This window comes from Hemicordylus capensis, chromosome 3 (genome assembly GCF_027244095.1).
Source record: "Hemicordylus capensis ecotype Gifberg chromosome 3, rHemCap1.1.pri, whole genome shotgun sequence".
In the NCBI taxonomy this organism is placed as follows: Eukaryota; Metazoa; Chordata; class Lepidosauria; order Squamata; family Cordylidae; genus Hemicordylus; species Hemicordylus capensis.
The window spans coordinates 188,011,877-188,029,213 of NC_069659.1; the positions used below are offsets into that span (position 1 = coordinate 188,011,877).

At 45.9% G+C, this 17,337-nt stretch overlaps 1 protein-coding gene across 9 annotated transcripts in view; it reads left to right on the forward strand.

The window, feature by feature from the left end:
- Window positions 1–5,355: 5,355 nt before the first annotated feature.
- Window positions 5,356–17,337, forward strand: part of ST3GAL5 (ST3 beta-galactoside alpha-2,3-sialyltransferase 5) — a 33,073-nt gene continuing 21,091 nt past the window's right edge. For 2 of the 9 annotated variants that reach the window (XM_053307343.1, XM_053307336.1), the window contains exon 1: window positions 5,433–5,485. The gene's annotated coding sequence lies outside the window, so the exon portion shown is untranslated. Of the gene's footprint in view, window positions 5,486–7,922; window positions 8,327–8,479; window positions 8,668–17,337 lie in introns of those variants that run through there. The other 7 variants (XM_053307342.1, XM_053307337.1, XM_053307334.1 and 4 more) reach the window with 6 other exon arrangements.

Here is a 17,337-nt window from a genome sequence, read left to right on the forward strand (position 1 = left end):
TATGTCAACATCCTGCTCTTCCTCCAAGGAGCCAGAGCATCACCACACCTGCGTTTTTCTGTCCACATGGGAGCAGATTTTGCAAGCTCCCTCCCTTTTCAGGCCTTCTCAATCATTATCTGCACGCATGCATAGAAAGCTAGGAAATTCTCCCCCCCCCCAGTTGCACAATAATGCTTTACAGTACACTGGACTGTCTCCCTAAGAAAGATACAGCATTTGTGATTATTCCAACCAGTGTGCCAAAATAGAGCTATTCAAGACAATGGGATTAGAATCCTTAATATGCACCTATACATGTTCATGGACTGTCACGGCTTAGAGACAGGTGACTGTCTTTAAGCCATGAGATAGAAATGGACTTCAGAATAGCACTCTGAGTATTTTTTGCAAGTGCACATCTTGTTCATTTAGTGGTATTGATTTTGTATTGTTGATGCTTAGTACCACTGCCCTATATATTATTATTATTTGATCAGCATAGGCACAGGGCACTAACACTAGACTGGTATATATTATTTATAAGAGTGAGAGAAGCCCTTTCCGCGGTCTACATTTACATTCTGATGTTTAAGTTACGCAAATCAATCCATTCTCCAGCTTGCAATGGAGAAGATCATTTTTTTCAAAATTCTAACAAAAACAACAAAGCCCCTACTTAAACAGAATTAGACATGTTTAATATAAATTATACTAATTTCAAAGATTACTCAAGGCATTCCTTTTTGTTTCTTTATTTAAGTTAAGCTAAAAAGCAAACAGCATAAAAACGAAAATAAGGGGGGATCACACATGAAGAGTCAATCATGATGGGCTTCTTGGAAGAGCAGGATATAAATGTCAAAAAAATAAGATAGAATAAAAAATATGGAACATTAGCTGATATTAATATGTACTTTCAAGTAGTATTTCTCACATATTTTCCATAGCACATTGCTTGTAACCATACATGCAAATCAATGATATTTAGTTTATGTACATAATTGATTCTAATACACTTCATATCAAGCTTTCACAGAACCCAACAGGCAGCCTATATTTTCCAAAAGAAACAGATTTAAATTATGCCTGATACAGAATGTGAGGAACATGCTTTTTAAAAAAAAAAAAAAAATCATCACTGGTGCTGCATTACTTAAGATGATGAAACATGATATACAGTCCACAGAAGGGAAAATAAGCCTTGTCATATCAATACCTGAGATCTCCTCCTACAAATACCCCACAAACAACCCTGCTAACACGCACAGTGAAGTCAGCATGAAAGTCTATCCCTGCTGCCAATGAAACGAAAGCTCCATTTGCGCAAGAGCAACATGGAGTGGGGGTGGCGTGGGCTCCCTCCAGTCTTGGGCATGAAGGGAGCTTCCTCCTCTCACACCCCTCTAGGAGCCCCCGACAAATAAACAGCTGGAGAGGCGAAACAGTCAACAGAGGCTGCTTTCCCTAGAGGCGTGCGTGGTGTGTGGGGCATGTGGGGGGGAGGTCACCGAGCAGCTTCTCTGAGCAGGAGAGGGGCGGGGGGGGCTGGCTTAAGGGGCCGGGCTGCCATTTTCATTGGGGGAGGAGTGGAGCGCCACATGCGGCAGTGTGCCCCAGCCTAGCACTCGGCTTGTGCTGAGAAGAAGGAGAGAACCTCGCTTGAGAGAGAGAGACAGGAGATAGGAGTCTCTTGTCACGTGCGACAACACTGAGACACGGCCGATCAGGCTAAAAGGGCAGGCAGGCTCTGCCGCGGGGCTGCCTCCGGACCTGCCGCTTCTTCCAACAGTTGTGGTTGCAGCGGTGTGGGGAGGCAGAGGACAGCAACCCTGCCTGGCCATGGCCGCCCCCGCCACGCCACCCCACGGCCGAGAGACACCCCCTTGGCCCTGAGCCAGCTCAAGCAGCTCCCCCTTGTTTTCCTCAACAACCCTCCCCATGGTAATTTTTTTAAAAAGTAGAACATTTAAAATAACACACACGACACACCCGTGACCCGGCTCAGGCTAGGGGGGAAAGGCAGGCTCTCTGCAGTGCTGCCACCACCTCTTCCAACTGCGGGCTGGTGGGGAGGTCAGGTCAACCTCTGGCAGCCTCCGCCTCTGTCCCTGCTCCCCCCAGACACCCCCCTGAGCCCCAAGAACGAAGCCAGCAAAAGCAAGCATGTGCCCACGCCCCGTTTTTCCTCAACCCCTCTCCCCGTCCCCAGGTAAAATAAAGACATTTTTAAAAAATAAAATAAAATAAAATAAAATAGGCAAAAAGCAGCAGGCTTGTCGTCGCCTCCCTCGATCCTCTCCTCCCCACAGTGCAGCAGCCTGAGCAGCCTTCCCTTCCTCGAGTTGAAGAGGAGCAAAGCCAGCCAGCCAACAGATGCTCTCGGCCCAGCACGCCTCTCGAGAGCATGGAGTGCGCGACAGGTGACACAATAGCAGTTTGATCATGTGTGTCACGTGACATCGTTCCCGCAGCAGAGATCTTGTGTGTGTGTGGGGGGGGAGTGCCAGCCAGGAGCTCCATCCAATGGTAGCAGGCATGGCGCCTGGAGCTGAGCCCTCACCAGTGGGGCACCCTCCCCCGATTCCCAAACGGTTGGATTTTGTGGGGGATGGGGTGGGTGGTGGTGGGGGGTCAGTGGCACTTTTTCACCCCCCTGAGGTGGCACCCAGGGCACGTGCCCTGCCTGCCTCACACAATTATGACTGTGCATGATTCTAATTGTGCACGTCTTTTGGAACAAACCAGTTATAACAGTATCTTGCAAACTGGTGTTACTAAATATAGAATAGATGGCTGACGGAGTCTACTTCATGTTATGCTAGCTAGCTGAGATATGGCTCCTCTGCACTGGTGGAGTTTCTCTCTATCTTGGTGCTGTAATACCCTTGCACTAGCAGGAGGAACATAATCCTTTTGCCAATACATGTGACATTAAATATATAATTACAAGATGAGTTTAAGTGGTCCTTTTCTCTTTAAAAATTAACTGGAGAGGAATTTGATCTGGCCTGTGAATGCAGTGCATGGTAAGGAGAGGAGTTTACCCTTTCCCCCTACACCATTTTCACCTTGAAAATTGTCCCTGCCCTGAAGTGGAAGGAGGTGGAATTTGTGGTGTGGTGGAGAAGGAGTGTGGAATTTCATGCTAGCCAGGGGCGTAACTATAACAGGGCAAGGGGAGACAATTGTTTGGGGGTCCACTGCCTTGGGTGCCCCCCAGAGGCAAGTCACATGACTGACTCCCCCAGCTGCGCATCCACCCAGGCTTCCTTCAGTTGAATTCATCCTCCAAAACTGATATGAGTGTTAAGACCTGGAGCTACCAGAACAGCATGTCTTTCTCTAGCATCATTAAATGAATTGCATCGTCCACAATTTACAAAACCTTTTAAAAAATAATTTAGGATGATGTTCTATTGTGGCACATAGGATACACACACACACACACTTTTTGTTACCACTATTCAGCCTCATTTAAGATTTCTTTACTTCACCATTTGTTTACTGGGGGGGGATTTTAAATCTTGTCTCTGGGCCCACTCTAACCTTGCAACACCCCTGATGATAGCTGAGGGATTGATTCTGCTTTCTCCCATGGCATAACGCTACACCTGCAAAATCTCTGAGGTGATATACTCCCACTGGAGTCAGAAACCACAGATGACTCCCCCTCTCCAGCTCCATAACCACAACAGAGACAGACTCATCAGCTTTGGTAATCTGGAATAATAACGTGCTCTGCATGCACTTTTATTAGAGAATGTTTAACATATGGTTTACAAGAGCAATAGTGAATAGAATTTCCCAATAAAACAAGGCCGCGTACTAACGAATGTGTGGTTGCAAAGGTAGAGAGAATATAGCACTGTACGCTTGTTCCTACGGGTTTGGGTAGAGTCCAGTTAAAAGAGTTCAGTGAGAGGAATGTCCAAAAGGTCCAAGGGAGGGACAGATCCCAGCCTCACCTTGCGTGTGGCTGGCAGGGCCGTGCCAGTCTTCTTCTGCCAATTGCAGCCTCTAGGTGTGGGTCCTTGATGGTGGAGGGTCTTCTCCAGGTCCAGGGGGTCCTCCAGGGGTGTTGTCAGCAGGAGTTCCTGGCGTGGTCAGCCACTGTACTGGCATGGTTCATTTAGCATGCAGATATGTTATAGATCACGTTCCCGAGGTGGGAGGTTACATACATACGTACATACATACATGCAAGTCAAGACAGACATAAGAAAATAAGTGTCCATCTGAGTTAGTCACGAGCTGCAAGGCATCGCCAATGTATGCAAGTCCTCCTTCAGTTCCACGCGTATGTGAATCTGGACAGAGTCCAGGATAGAGTCCAAGCCAGGAGAGCGGGGGAACCCGGTCTCAACTTGTGGGTGGGAGGTGGCACATCGTCCGGGGTGTCCTCTGGGGGCTTCCAGGTGGTCTGGCATCCTTCTGCAGGGGAAAAAAGAAACCTCACTGGGCTTGTTCGCAGTTCTGGTGGAGCTCCTATCTACCAAGGTAGGGTGGAGTGTGTGGTGGCTTGCCCACCCGTGGGCGTAGCAGGGCAAGCCATAGGTGGCTCCCCTCCTCTGGGTTTTTAGGAGGGCGAGCTGTTTCCCCGCGGGATGTGGGGGCTTGGTTTGCCGCCTGTGGCCTGCGTTCCATTTGTGGCATGCTTGTAGTCAGATTTGTACACTACGCCAAGTTCCAGATTGCTTGGCCACGCCCCCTACATAGGCTACAATAGAAACAAGCTTGTCCCTATTTTTGATCGGTGAAATTAGAGGATATGGGATAGGATTTCAGCTAACTCTGCAATCGCCAGAAGCATACAAGACGCCGCTAGGAAAAACGGAACACCCATTTCAAGATTCCTGGCAAGAACAACATCACTATGTTCCCAACTCTAGCAGAAGTAACCTGGCAATGTGGTGGGACACTGCACAAACAGTGGGAAGCCCGGGGGCGGGGGGAGAAACTAAGGGGCAGATGAAAAAAATGCCTTCTCAAGGCTGTCTTAAGTACGCGTATTGGGCATCATGTAAACGATACAGACAGGAGGGACGAGGACGCTATTTTCAGGTCGCCGCAGACAGGGGCGTAACGATAGGGGGGCAGGGGGGGCACGTGCCCCAGGCGCCACTTGGTGGGGGGCGCCACAAAGTGCCCCCGCCTATCCCCTGCCTTGGCCCTTTCCCGAAAAAAATTTTTTTAATTTTTTTTGGGGGGGGGACCCCTCCCCTCCCCCTCCGACGTGCGGCGTGACTTGCCAGTTGCAAGATCTGTCCGGGCGGGGCTCCTGGAGAGCGGAAGCAGAGTCCATTGCAGCGGTGGAAGGGTTAAAACTACGGAGCTTTCCTCCCTCCCTGTTGGCAGCCCCGCCCACTCCCAGCAGCTGCTGGTTCTCCTGAGCTCTGCCTCCTGCTCCACCCTCCTTAGTATGCAGCCAGTCATGGCACAACCAGTGACCATGTGGATGTTGGAGAGAGAGCTGGGGGTTAGCTCGTGTGCTGACTCAGTCTGAGTAAGTAAACTGCTCTGAAAATGAAATGTCCATTGTTGTTGTTAAGGCAGAGTTATCGCCCAAGAAGTCAAGCCCCGCACCCCATTGCAAGGAAACTGGGCCCTGCAGGAGCAGTGTTTAAGAAGCGGCTGCCAGTTGGTTTCACTCTTCGTGCTTCTCTGCCTTTGCCAAAGGAGCAAGAACTGCATGCAGTATTGTCTATTAAATAAAAAATGGGGCGGGGGGGCATGGGGGTTAAGAACCGGTATCAGACTCAGACTACATCGAAGTAAGGAAAAAAACAAACCCCATTTATTTATTTATATTTTTAAAGCACACAGCATTCTGGCAATATCAAACAGCCTTGATTTTTTAAATATACCTTGTCTCCTCCACGCCCTTATAATTGAAACCTCTGTATATATAATTTTCTGGAAGCCATTTTTTTCCATGTGAGGAAAGAACCGCTTTCCAGTTTGCAGCCCTGATCCCCTATGTTTCCTTCTCAGGAGGAAACTGAAAGCAGACGGGGCTACTCCCATGTTTATCTGCAATCTAGGTGCTGTTAGTTGGGGAACCAGTCTGATTTAAGTGAGGGTTGGTGGTGAAGGGGGAAATGTGTAGTGTGGTGCCTATGCATGCCTCTTGGAGCTGGGCTGCTGCTGTCTTTCTTTGTCCTCTCCGCGCATTTCCAGCCCATTTGGGAGCGTGCCTTCTTTGGGAGCACTGGGGCAGGCTGAGGGGAAAGCATGCAAGCTTGTTGCATCGCGCCCTTTTTTCTCTGAAGTGCCTGTCCGTGTGCAAGTGGAAGGGGTGAAGGGCTTTGTGTCCAGGCAGCGAGCAATTGGTAACCTTCTTGGATCCCCTCGCTTCCTACCTTGCTTTTCGAGTTTACAAGTTTGGAGAAAGCAGGGGATTTCGTACAAAACCACCAGCAGCTAATTGGAAAAGTCATTCCAGCTCCATTGTCTGCAATTAGTCTTGCTAAACTACTAAACCCAAACTAGCCGGTTTGAGGTTTATTTATTCATTTCCATTCCTTTTGCATTAACAAACAGACATCGAATCAGGCTGAAACTTTTCCAGAGCTTAGTTCACGCTTGGTTTAGGGTTGTCAGCCTGCTCTGAACAGGTGCACTTTATATGATGTGTATGTGATATCTATCTATCTATTCACATGCACGCGCACACACATGAACACAATATAGTGGGGGAAAGGCTGCCCAGATTATTTAAAGGTTAAAGGTTTATTTAAAGGTTATTTAAAAAACACCAACAACCTCTGTGTGACTTCCCCATCCCCACCCCATGTATGTTTAAATTCAGATTTATTTATTTTTAAATGGGGCTCATTAGTAGATGGCAGAACAATGAATCTTGTATTGCTACATTAATTTTGTATTTGTTGGTGGGGAAGGTGGGATCTAATTGTACTAAAATAGCTGGGATTTCAGACTTTGAAAGTGCCTGCCTTTAACTTGTGTGGTGCTTAAAAAAAACAAAAACCACTTGTAAGAATTCACCCCCAGAAATGTTGCTTGACTTGTATTTTTGAGCTGATATTATAGCAAAGTTATCTGAAATATGGGTGTCAGATTTTCTGGCGCTATTTTCCCTGGATATGCCTGGGGGGGGGCGGGGCGCAATTTCAGTGCTTGCCCCAGGCGCCGTTTTCCCTAGTTACGCCTCTGGCCGCAGATGAGCCCCTTCCTCATGTGGAGTCATCTCGCGCCAGCAGGAGGGGTGTATCATTATTATTCGATTTCTATACCGCCCTTCCAAAAATGGCTCAGGGCGGTTTACACAGAGATATAATAAATAAATAAGATGGATTCCTCTCCCCAAAGGGCTCACAATCTAAGTGGAGTGGGGCGGGCGCGCAGGCAGGGACGGGCCGGTACTTCTCCGGCTGTTGGGGTAGGCATGGCCAGGGGGACTGCCAGGAAGAGCGCCTGCACTTCTGAAGTTGCAACGACTACATCACTGCTTGCCAGAGAGACCGCCAGGCAGCGTTTACATCGGAGATGCCACCGCAGCCCCATTGGCATGTACGGTCTAAGACTGAATTGGCTTTCGCTTCTGACCGCCCCGCCCCGCCCCGCCCCCGCGAGAACGGCGGCGTTCGGTTTCTGTCGGAAAGGCAGCGCAGGCCGTGCGCGACTCTAGTCTTTTCCTATCTCCATCATGGGCAAAGGGACAAGGCGCTCGCTCCGTCTTTCGCTCGCTGCGATTGGCTAGGCCTGCCTCACGTGCTTAGCAGCGGCTCCTCTCACGCTTCTCTAGCGCAGCCGGAGCTTGCTGCTCACCGGCTCGCCTGCCCGGTCTCCCTCAATCATCCTACCGAGGCTCCATGCGAAAACGAATGTGGCGGGGCGGGGCTGGTGCGGAGCCCCTTGCAGATAGGAAGCGGCGGGGGTGGGTGGGGACCAGCGCAGACGAGAGTGATTGGTGGGAGGCTGGGGGGTGGGAGGTCGTGAGGTCTCTAAGCAATGGGCGGGGGTGCTTGAAGGGGACGGGCATGGCAAATGCTGCAGCCGCCGGGGCGTTCTTGCTCTCCTCCTCCTGGAGGCAGAACATCCAAAGCCAGCCCCCGGCCCCCGCCCGCTTCCTTGGTGTGGGGGCGCCGCGATCCAGCGCGAAGCTCTTCTGCGCAGACCTCGAATACTTCCTTGCGCAAACTCCCGTTCGTTTCATTGCGGCTTACACGGGGTAACTTCAGCGATGGATCGTCGTACCCTATGGTGTCGGTCAGATCAGTCTGTTTCTTATTCTGCTGGTCTTAATGGTGATCTCCTTGTCCGGTGATAGAGTCATCCCTGGAGGCAAGAGGACTTTGACTGGCACATGGTCACGGTATCTTAGGTACAAACCATTTCCCCCTCCTTTTACGTGCATTTGCCATCTTTTTTGGGATGGTGCAAGAATGGCTTGTTTTTAGGTCCTTTACGGTAAATAACTGGTTTATTAATACGCATAATCGGTTCCTTTCATATTACTCATTAAAGTCACTGCATTGGCAAAGCAGTGTCCATGTTCAGGCTGTTTTGTTCATGCATGAAGCGGTGGGTTCTATTCGCGTTAATAGCTATGGCGATTTCTTAAAACAAAAGCCCAGAACCAGTGAGTGCAGCTTTGCGAAGGCAGCCATGTGTGTAAGAAGGAAACTAGGTTAAAGAAGGCTAGAAAGAAGAAAAAGAAACTAGGTAAGAGGATTCAAATAGCTGTTCTGGGGGGTTGGGTGGGTAAGAAGGAGTGATTTGAGTCTCTGTTCGTTCTGATTACAGATCCCTGTAAAGCAGATCCTCTGAACTTGGGGAAAAAAAGATCCATTGATGTGTAAAAGGGGTTGTGAATAGTCAGGGGTTTTAAATAAATAAATAAATAAATACTGTATTTCTTTTCTGACCAATTGCAGCTTGCAGAGGTTTACAAACAGCTTGCAGAGGTTTACAAACAGATGTCTGAAGAAAAGCGGGATATAAACTAACTAAATAAAATAATGCTAAGATTGCTTCACTGGCAATTCAAATGGAGAATTTACACTTTGTTTTAAAGAGAGCTGATTTCCATTTTCTGTACTGTATTAATGACATCCACATTCCAGTCTTATTATGTAGCATTGGGTGTATCTAGTGGAGGAAAGCTGGTCTTTGGTAGCAAGCAGGAATTGTTCCATTTGCTAAGCAGGGGCTGCCCTGGTTTGTATTTGAATGCAACTACATGTGAGTACTGTAAGATATGGGGCTGCTCTGGGAAGAGCACCTGCATGTTTGCATGCAAGGTTCCAGGTTCCCTCCCTGGCAGCTCCAGAGAGACTGAGCCACTGCCAGTCTATGTAGACAATACAATATATATGGCAGCTCCCTATGTTTCTTTGAAATCAATGGGTTTGGACCTACAAGAGATGAAGACATGGAAAAAATGGGGGAACCTCCCCCCTCTTTAGAACTGAAATAGAGAAATTGAAAATGTGGGGAAGTTGAGGGGGAAATCCTTCTGAAATACTCCCTTTTTCATGTGAGGAGTGAAATGCTTTCTAAAGTAGTAGTTTAAAATAATACTGTTTTTCGAAATAATACTGTTACACATCCAGTTTACACTGCTGCTCTCTTGGATCAAAGTTCAAAGGTAGTATCTCTTTACTATTGCTACTATATTTGACTGAATATGTTAGAAAGGTGTTTTCAAATGTTGTTGAATATAAAGCATCTTCAGCTATTTGGTGCAGGAGTGTAATCTGGGAGTCTGTAAAGCATATTGCTGCTCTGACATCTGCTTTCCACTTTTCTAAATTACTGCATCTAGTGAAGGAAACTGATGAATATTTGAAAATATGCTTAGAAACATAGAGGACAAACTAATATGTATAAAGATTTGAAGCTTTCCCCCCTCAATTTGTGTAAACCTTCCATTTTTCTCAAGTCCATGAAGCTCCAAGTGACAGTTCAAAATCAGAAGGTATGGATCTTCTGGTACTGATTTGAGGAATAAACTTGAATTATGCTTGCACGTTCAAGGATATATTTCCTGGGATGGAGCACTATTGGAACATCCATCGGCTGCCCCGTCTTATTTTCTAACATAAGACAGGGCAGCCGAAAACACTATGTACTCCGTAAATAGCTAATTTTGTGTGCCTCCCTCCACCCAGTAATTGGTATGCAGGATTTTAACCGTACAGTATGTGATGAACTGATTATCCATATGTACTGTAACTCTTTAATTACATTTAATTATCGGGATGTTATTTCCCAGCCATTCTTTCTAAAAATTTTCTACTGTTTCTGTATGTTCAACTCCCACAATGTTCAACTCCCCCTGTGCCCCACCAGCAATTGACATAAATTTCTGTCCTATGCAGTTATCTGGGAATAACTGAACTGGATATACAGAGCTATTTCAACTTAACTGTTGTTTATTTATTTATTTATTTGATTTCTATACCGCCCTTCCAAAAATGGCTCGGGGTGGTTTACACAGAGAAATAAACAAATAAGATGGAACCCGTTCCCCAAAGGGCTCACAATCTAAAAAGAAACACAAGATAGATACCAGCAACAGTCACTGGAGGTACTGTGCTGGGGGTGGATAGGGCCAGTTACTTTCCCCCTGCTAAATAAAACACATTAAAAGGTGCCTCTTTACCAAGTTAGCAGGGGTCAAATTATAATACATCAAGCCTTTTGATACCACTTCTCAGTAGATGGAAAGTTTAAACTTTTTTGTGTGTATTTGTAATGAATGATAATATTACAGTTGTTAAAATTAATAAAAATTGAATTTGGAAAAGAAAAAAAAGAAAGTTTAAACTTCCCAGTGTTTGGCAATCAGTACCTGAGCACTGGCTCAGAGATTTATACATGAAGAAATTATTATCTCCCCTGCCACATTCAACAATACAGTGGCGGATGTCCAGACCAATGCTGCACTAGCATAATCATGTTGCACTAGCTGGTTTTGTTAAATGGGAGATCGTGCTCCAGACTAGTGTTGTATTAGTGCAGAGATGTAGTGCAAGGACTTTGCACAAAGCAAGGGATGTCTCTTCCAAGCTAGTACTTTCCCTAGCGGAAGATGTTGACAACCTTATCGTGCAACTTTGCGCTGGAGAAAGTCTTTCACTAGCAGTTGCACAGCATTGTGGAGCACCATAAGATTATTTAGCTCCAGAAACCTCTTAAGTGTGCACAACTTCTCTCATTGTGCCAGCACAACATGTTGATTCTTTGTCAGGTTGGTGTGTTGCCAAATGGAAATCCTGAGTTCACCTGGTACACTCCATAGGGGCATGGACATGGCAGAGATCTCTATCAACCTTACATTTAGTTAAATGTGTGAAACAACTCCTATTTTATTCCAAACAACATCTTTGAGCAGGGAGACCTGCCCAATCAACTTCTGGTTAGATTGCTCACTACTGATTCAGAGTCCATACTTGCAATAAAACAAGGAGTAAGTTTGTTTCCTCTACTAAGGACAAGGCACAAACATTTTTACAATATTATAGGAAGCTATATGAGTCCACAAATCCTTCTATTCATAATATTATCCAACTGATAAATATTGCTAATTGAATTGCCCTAAATTCTCAGAGATTCATAAGAGGCATCTATATCCAGACAGAAATTGAGCAAAGTCGAATAAATCCCTAGACCTGGATGACTACACCATGGGATTTCATAAATCTAAAACTAGTTAATCATTCATTCATTCGATTTCTATACTGCCCTTCCAAAAATGGCTCAGGGCAGTTTACACACAGAAATACTAAATAAATAGGATGGATCCCTGTCCCCAAAGGGCTCACAATCTAAAAAGAAACACAAGATAGACACCAGCAACAGTCACTGGAGGTACTGTGCTGGTGGTGGGTAGGGCCAGTTACTCTCCCCCTGCTAAATAAAGAGAATCACCATGTTAAAAGGTGCCTCTTTGCCAAGTTAGCGGGGGTTAATCCACAGGCTGTTGTATTTATTTACTTACTTTACAGAAACAAATTAAATTCCTCAGACCTAGATGGAAGCTAATGCAACAATAACTTTGAAACCAGGTAAAAGATCCATCAGAAGTACAGTCTGGATAGCTTGGTTAAATCTAAATTATAAAATTTTGGTTTGATTTGGTTTGATTATGGGTGCCTATATTCAAAATAATCAGATTGGATTTTTGAAGGGTCACCAGCTAAAAGACAATAAAAGGATAGCAATAAGTATAATTACTCTAGTTCAAACAGGAAAAAGGAAAAAGAAAAGCCGTGGCTGGAATCCAGGTTAACAGCACTGGTGCAACAGACACACAGTATGCGCTTTGGGGGAGGAGCATTTTCCACCAGTCTCCCCTTTGCTCTGTCTGAAGCTGACTGTGAGCCCTGAAAATATGCCCCTGAAGACTGCACAATCCTCAGGGACATATTTTCCAAGAGTCACAGTCCGCTTCAGAGCGAAGGAGAGACTGATGAAAATTACTGCTCCCCAAAGCACATGTGCACTATCACTTCCTTAGTCTGAATGTCAGTCAGAGATTAGCCCTATACAGACATTCTGGAAAAAGATGCTGTACATGGAAGTACTAGAAGTTCCGCCCTGGCACATCACCCACCCCACTCACTTTGCTCTTCACATTCACAGCAATGCTTATCTGAAGAGGCAAACACCATAACTGTTTTTGGTCATTTCTGTGATCAGCAAGCTTTGGCACCCAAGCCTGCCAATCACGGAAAAGCCTGCCCAGGGGTGTAACTATAATAGGGCAAGGGGAGACTGGAGGCCCACTGCCTTGGCCCCCCCCCGAGACAAGTCACATGACTGACTCCCCCCCCAGCTGCGCACCCGCCCAGGCTTCCTTCAGTTGTATTCATCCTCCAAAATTGATGTGGGTGTTAAGACCTGGAGCTACCAGAACAGCATGTCTTTCTCTAGTATCATTAAATGACTTGCATCATCCACAATTTACAAAACCTTAAAAAAAATAATTTAGGATGATGTTCTATTGGGCACATAGGGGGTGTGTGTGGGTGTGGGTGTATATATATAATTTTACTATGCTTTTTGTTACCACTATTCAGCGTCATTTAAGATTTCTTTACTTCATGAGCTGAGCTTCAGTGAGGGGAGGGGGCATTTTAAAATCTTGTCTCTGGGCCCACTCCAACCTTGCTACGCCTCTGCGTCTGCCATCATACTCTCTTCAGACAAATGCCGCCATAACCATGAAAAGTGAGGTAGGTTCAACACTAATAGTGTACAGAACATGCACACTATTAGTATTTTTCAGAACATCAGTATAGGCCGTGTGTGTGTGTGTGTGTGTGCGCATTCGATATGGTGGAGGGCTTTATGAATGGAAGTTCTGGAGAGTTTTGGAATAGGCCTTATTTTGAATGCTTGGATAACTATAATGTATAAAGCTTCTACAAGTAAAACATTAGTGAATGGATAGCAATCGGAAAAGCTGTATATTAGAAGAAGGGTGCATCGGGGGATTGCTATCACCTATAATGTTGAATATGCATATTGAAGTCTTAGGCAGTTTAGTAAGGTCAGATCAAGGTACTCAAGGAGGAATAGTGGAAAAGTAGTTATATTAAATGGTACTATATGCCAATGATAGTTGATGACATCTGTGCTGACCCTGCGCTGATGCACCAGTTTTTTCTGTTGCACAGTTTTTAGTGATTCTACCTTCCCTCTGCAGTCAGCTGTGCATCCCAAACCTATGTCCCTGAGGGTCCTCCAACTCTCACGAACATATTTTTGACTGGCATAAGGGGCTTCAGAAGGAAGGGGAGAAATCGCCATAAATTGTGCCTTCCCATGCAACAGAAAACCCTGATTTGTTGATGTAGGGTTAGTCTGGATGTTGGTCACTGTCTTTTTCTTAAGAAAACTCCAAAACCTTCTAAAGAGATTAGATGAAACATTACAATGTTGCAGTGAGGTGGCAGGTTACAAAGTCAGACAAGTCCCTGAAAGTAAGACCTAGCAGTAATTTCTGATGTACCCCTAATTGCCCTAGTGCATTTTTGGGGCCAAAATTAATATAAGACACTGTCTTATTTTCGGGGAAACACGGTATCTGAAATCTTGGGATTGCATATAGAGCCAAGAACACAAAAAGCAATTACTTATTTTTTTAAAGCCAGATGGAAAATATTAAAGTTTTAGAGATGCCTTGGGTGGGGTGGCCTTAAATATCTTGTTAAAAATAATACTGACCCAATAAGCTACCAAGGGATGGGTGACATTTAAAATCTCCTGTTTTGGAAGAATTGCATCTGGTTTTTTTTTTTTTTTTAAAGTGCTGCTTCTTCTTTATTTCTTTTTAAAAATAAAAACCATTTATACCACAGAAGAAACTGAGTACAATTCAAACTGTAATAAATAAGTTTAAGTAGAATTATGAGACTCCAAGAATTGACAGTAAAACATTAGAAAGTGTGGGGACTGGCACCACATAATGTCACCAAGCTGTATTAATGGCTCTTTGTCATTGGTGGGAGACTGAGATTTATGCTGTAATATCAAGCAATTGGGACTACACCAGTGAAAGAATGACTATTATGACTAAATATTGTAATTTGTTCAGTGAAGACAGGCTTATGACATATATAGAAATTCAAAACAAAGTGCAAGATTTCTCTCTATCTCCATTTTAGTAGGTTGAGATTTGGAACTTGATCTCTCAAGTTCAGAGGCAGTTTGTGATTACTTGCCCATTGGCCTGTTTTGAGTCTATATTAATAAGAAATAAATTATGCAAACAATTACTGGCAAAAATATATAAATATTTGATGAAAGTGCTACTAGTGGGTAATAAATAGCTGTGCAGAAAAGAGTTAAAGATTTATATCTCAGATTCTCAATGGAAAACAGTTTGCAAGGATAATATTTCTTTTACTGCACACAGCAATAAAAGAAAGGTTTCACAGGGTCTCCCACCAATGGTATAATGCACCAAGTCCAATAGGAGAAAGAATCCAAACCAGCAGGGGCTGGTGTGGCAGCCACCAGGAGGCACCTTTTAACTATAAACTAGTAGGTGCTTTCCTCTCTTCCTGCCACACCTGAAAGCTATTCAGAGCAGCGGTGTGTCACCCATTTACCCGCTGCGGTGGCAGATTGGCTCTGTCACTCAGCTGGTGGAGGCCATTTGCATGGCCAGCAAATGGCCTCCATGGAAGTGCAGAGGCCAGCTGAGTGGTGGAGGCGATCCTCTGGTGCAGCGGGTGCTGGGTGACACATTGCTGCTCCGAACAGCTTTCTGGTGCAGCAGGAGGAGAGATAAGCAACTACTAGTTTACAGTTAAAGGTGCCTCCCAGTGACCCGGCCCCCGGCAGCGCCCACACCAGCCACTGGTGATCCCAACACAGCCAAGCAATGCTGCTGTTGTCATACTCCAACGGCAGATTTCATGTTGGGTACTGCAAGCTTCAAATCAATATAGACAACTACAGGTAAAGTTTTTCTTAAAACGCCACACACCAACTGAAATCCAGACTAGTGCAATGAACAATGTGAGCATATGCAAGGAAGATGCATAGCTGCGTAATCTCTCGTACTCTAGTTGCACTTGCACAATAGGAATATCAGAATAGGGGCTGACATCTAAATACTTCCTAAGAAGAGACAATATTTGCTGAGCCAAATGCATTTTTTAATATGAGCAAATATTGCCTCTGCCTATAAACTGTATAAAGCTACATTGTGAGGGACCTCTTATAAATATCAAGTCATATTTTAAGAAAATAATAATTTAAAAAATTAGAAATTGAAACCTTAGAAAAAATCCATAAAAATAATGAAATGAACCTAGAAAACATCTATCTATCTATCTATCTATCTATCTATCTATCTATCTATCTATCTATCTATCTATCTATCTTCTATATAATTAATTCTCTTAGCTAGGCATGCGTGGGGATGTGTAGCAAGGCTATGCGTGGTGGAACGCATAGCCATTGGGCGGGAGAGCTCCAGCAGTCCAGCAGCAGTGGGGAACAGTAACGGCAGACTGCTGGGATTGAGGGAGAGGATTGAACGCTGCGGAAAGCTTGGGGCCCAATTGGTTGGCCAGCTGGGAGGAGGAGGAGGCCGAGGCCGGGCGCCGCTCCGGCGGTGGAGGAGGCCGAGGAGGGGGAGCCGCTCTGGCAGCTGGGGGGTGGCTAGCCACACGAGGGCAGCCAGACAAATAGGGAAGTGAGACCAGGGACTTGAGGAATGAGCCGGTCAAGAGGCAGTGGCGAGGAGGCAGCTGAGCCACGCCGCTGAGAGCAGCCTGGCTGGGTAGGTGGTACAGCCACGCCACACCTGGCAGGGAAGGAGACTTCTGCGAGCGGGTGGGGAGGGAAAAGTGAGAGTTGGCAGAGCTGCGCCGCTAAGAAGAACCCGGCTGGGGAAGGAAAGCGTGGTGACAACCTAGCAGCACAGATGCTATACACCAGGGAGTTTGGCGGCTGGGGGCGGTTGGTGATGGGCCACCTCACAAAGCAGCAAGGGGTTGGGGGCAGCTGGTGGTTGTCCTAAAAAAGGACATTGAAGAACTGGAAAAGGTGCAGAAGAGGGCAGCCAAGATGATCAGGGGCTTATGAGGCAAGGCTACAACACCTGGGGCTTTTTAGTTTAGAAAAATGACTGTGGGGAAACATGATAGAGGTCTATAAAATCATGCATGGTGTGGAGAAAGTGGATAGAGAGAAATTATTCTTCCTCTCACATAACACTAGAACCAGGGGTCATCCCATGAAATTGATTGCTGGGAAATCTAGGACCAGCAAACGGAAGTACTTTGTCACACAACACATAATCCACTTGTGGAATTCTCTGCCACGAGATGTGGTGACAGCCAACAACCCGGATGGCTTTAAGAGGGGTTTGGATGACTTCATGGAGGAGAGGTCTATCAATGGCTACTAGTCAGAGGGCTGTGGGCCACCTCCAGCATCAAGGGCAGGGTGCCTCTGAGTACCAGTTGCAGGGGAGTAATGGCAGAAGAGAGGGCATGCCCTCAACTCCTGCTTGTGGCTTCCAGCAGCATCTGGTGGGCCACTGTGCGAAACAGGATGCTGGACTAGATGGGCCTTGGGCCTGATCCAGCAGGGCTGTTCTTATGGAGGGAGAGAGCAAGTGAAAGAGCAGTGGTGGTGGGGAGAGCGAGCGACTGAGTGGTGGGCCCCACCAGGTGTGGGGTGAGAGAGAGGGGGATGCCACAGGCTCAGTGCACGACCACACAGTTGTTCTGTGCCAATGCAATATGGAATTGACATGAAGCTGAGATCCTTAATCAGGATTTGTTCAATTTGACCATGTCATTTCCATGTCAGGCAACTATCCATCTCCTTTTAATTTTCTTGTGTTTTCTTCATGTTCAGTCAAGG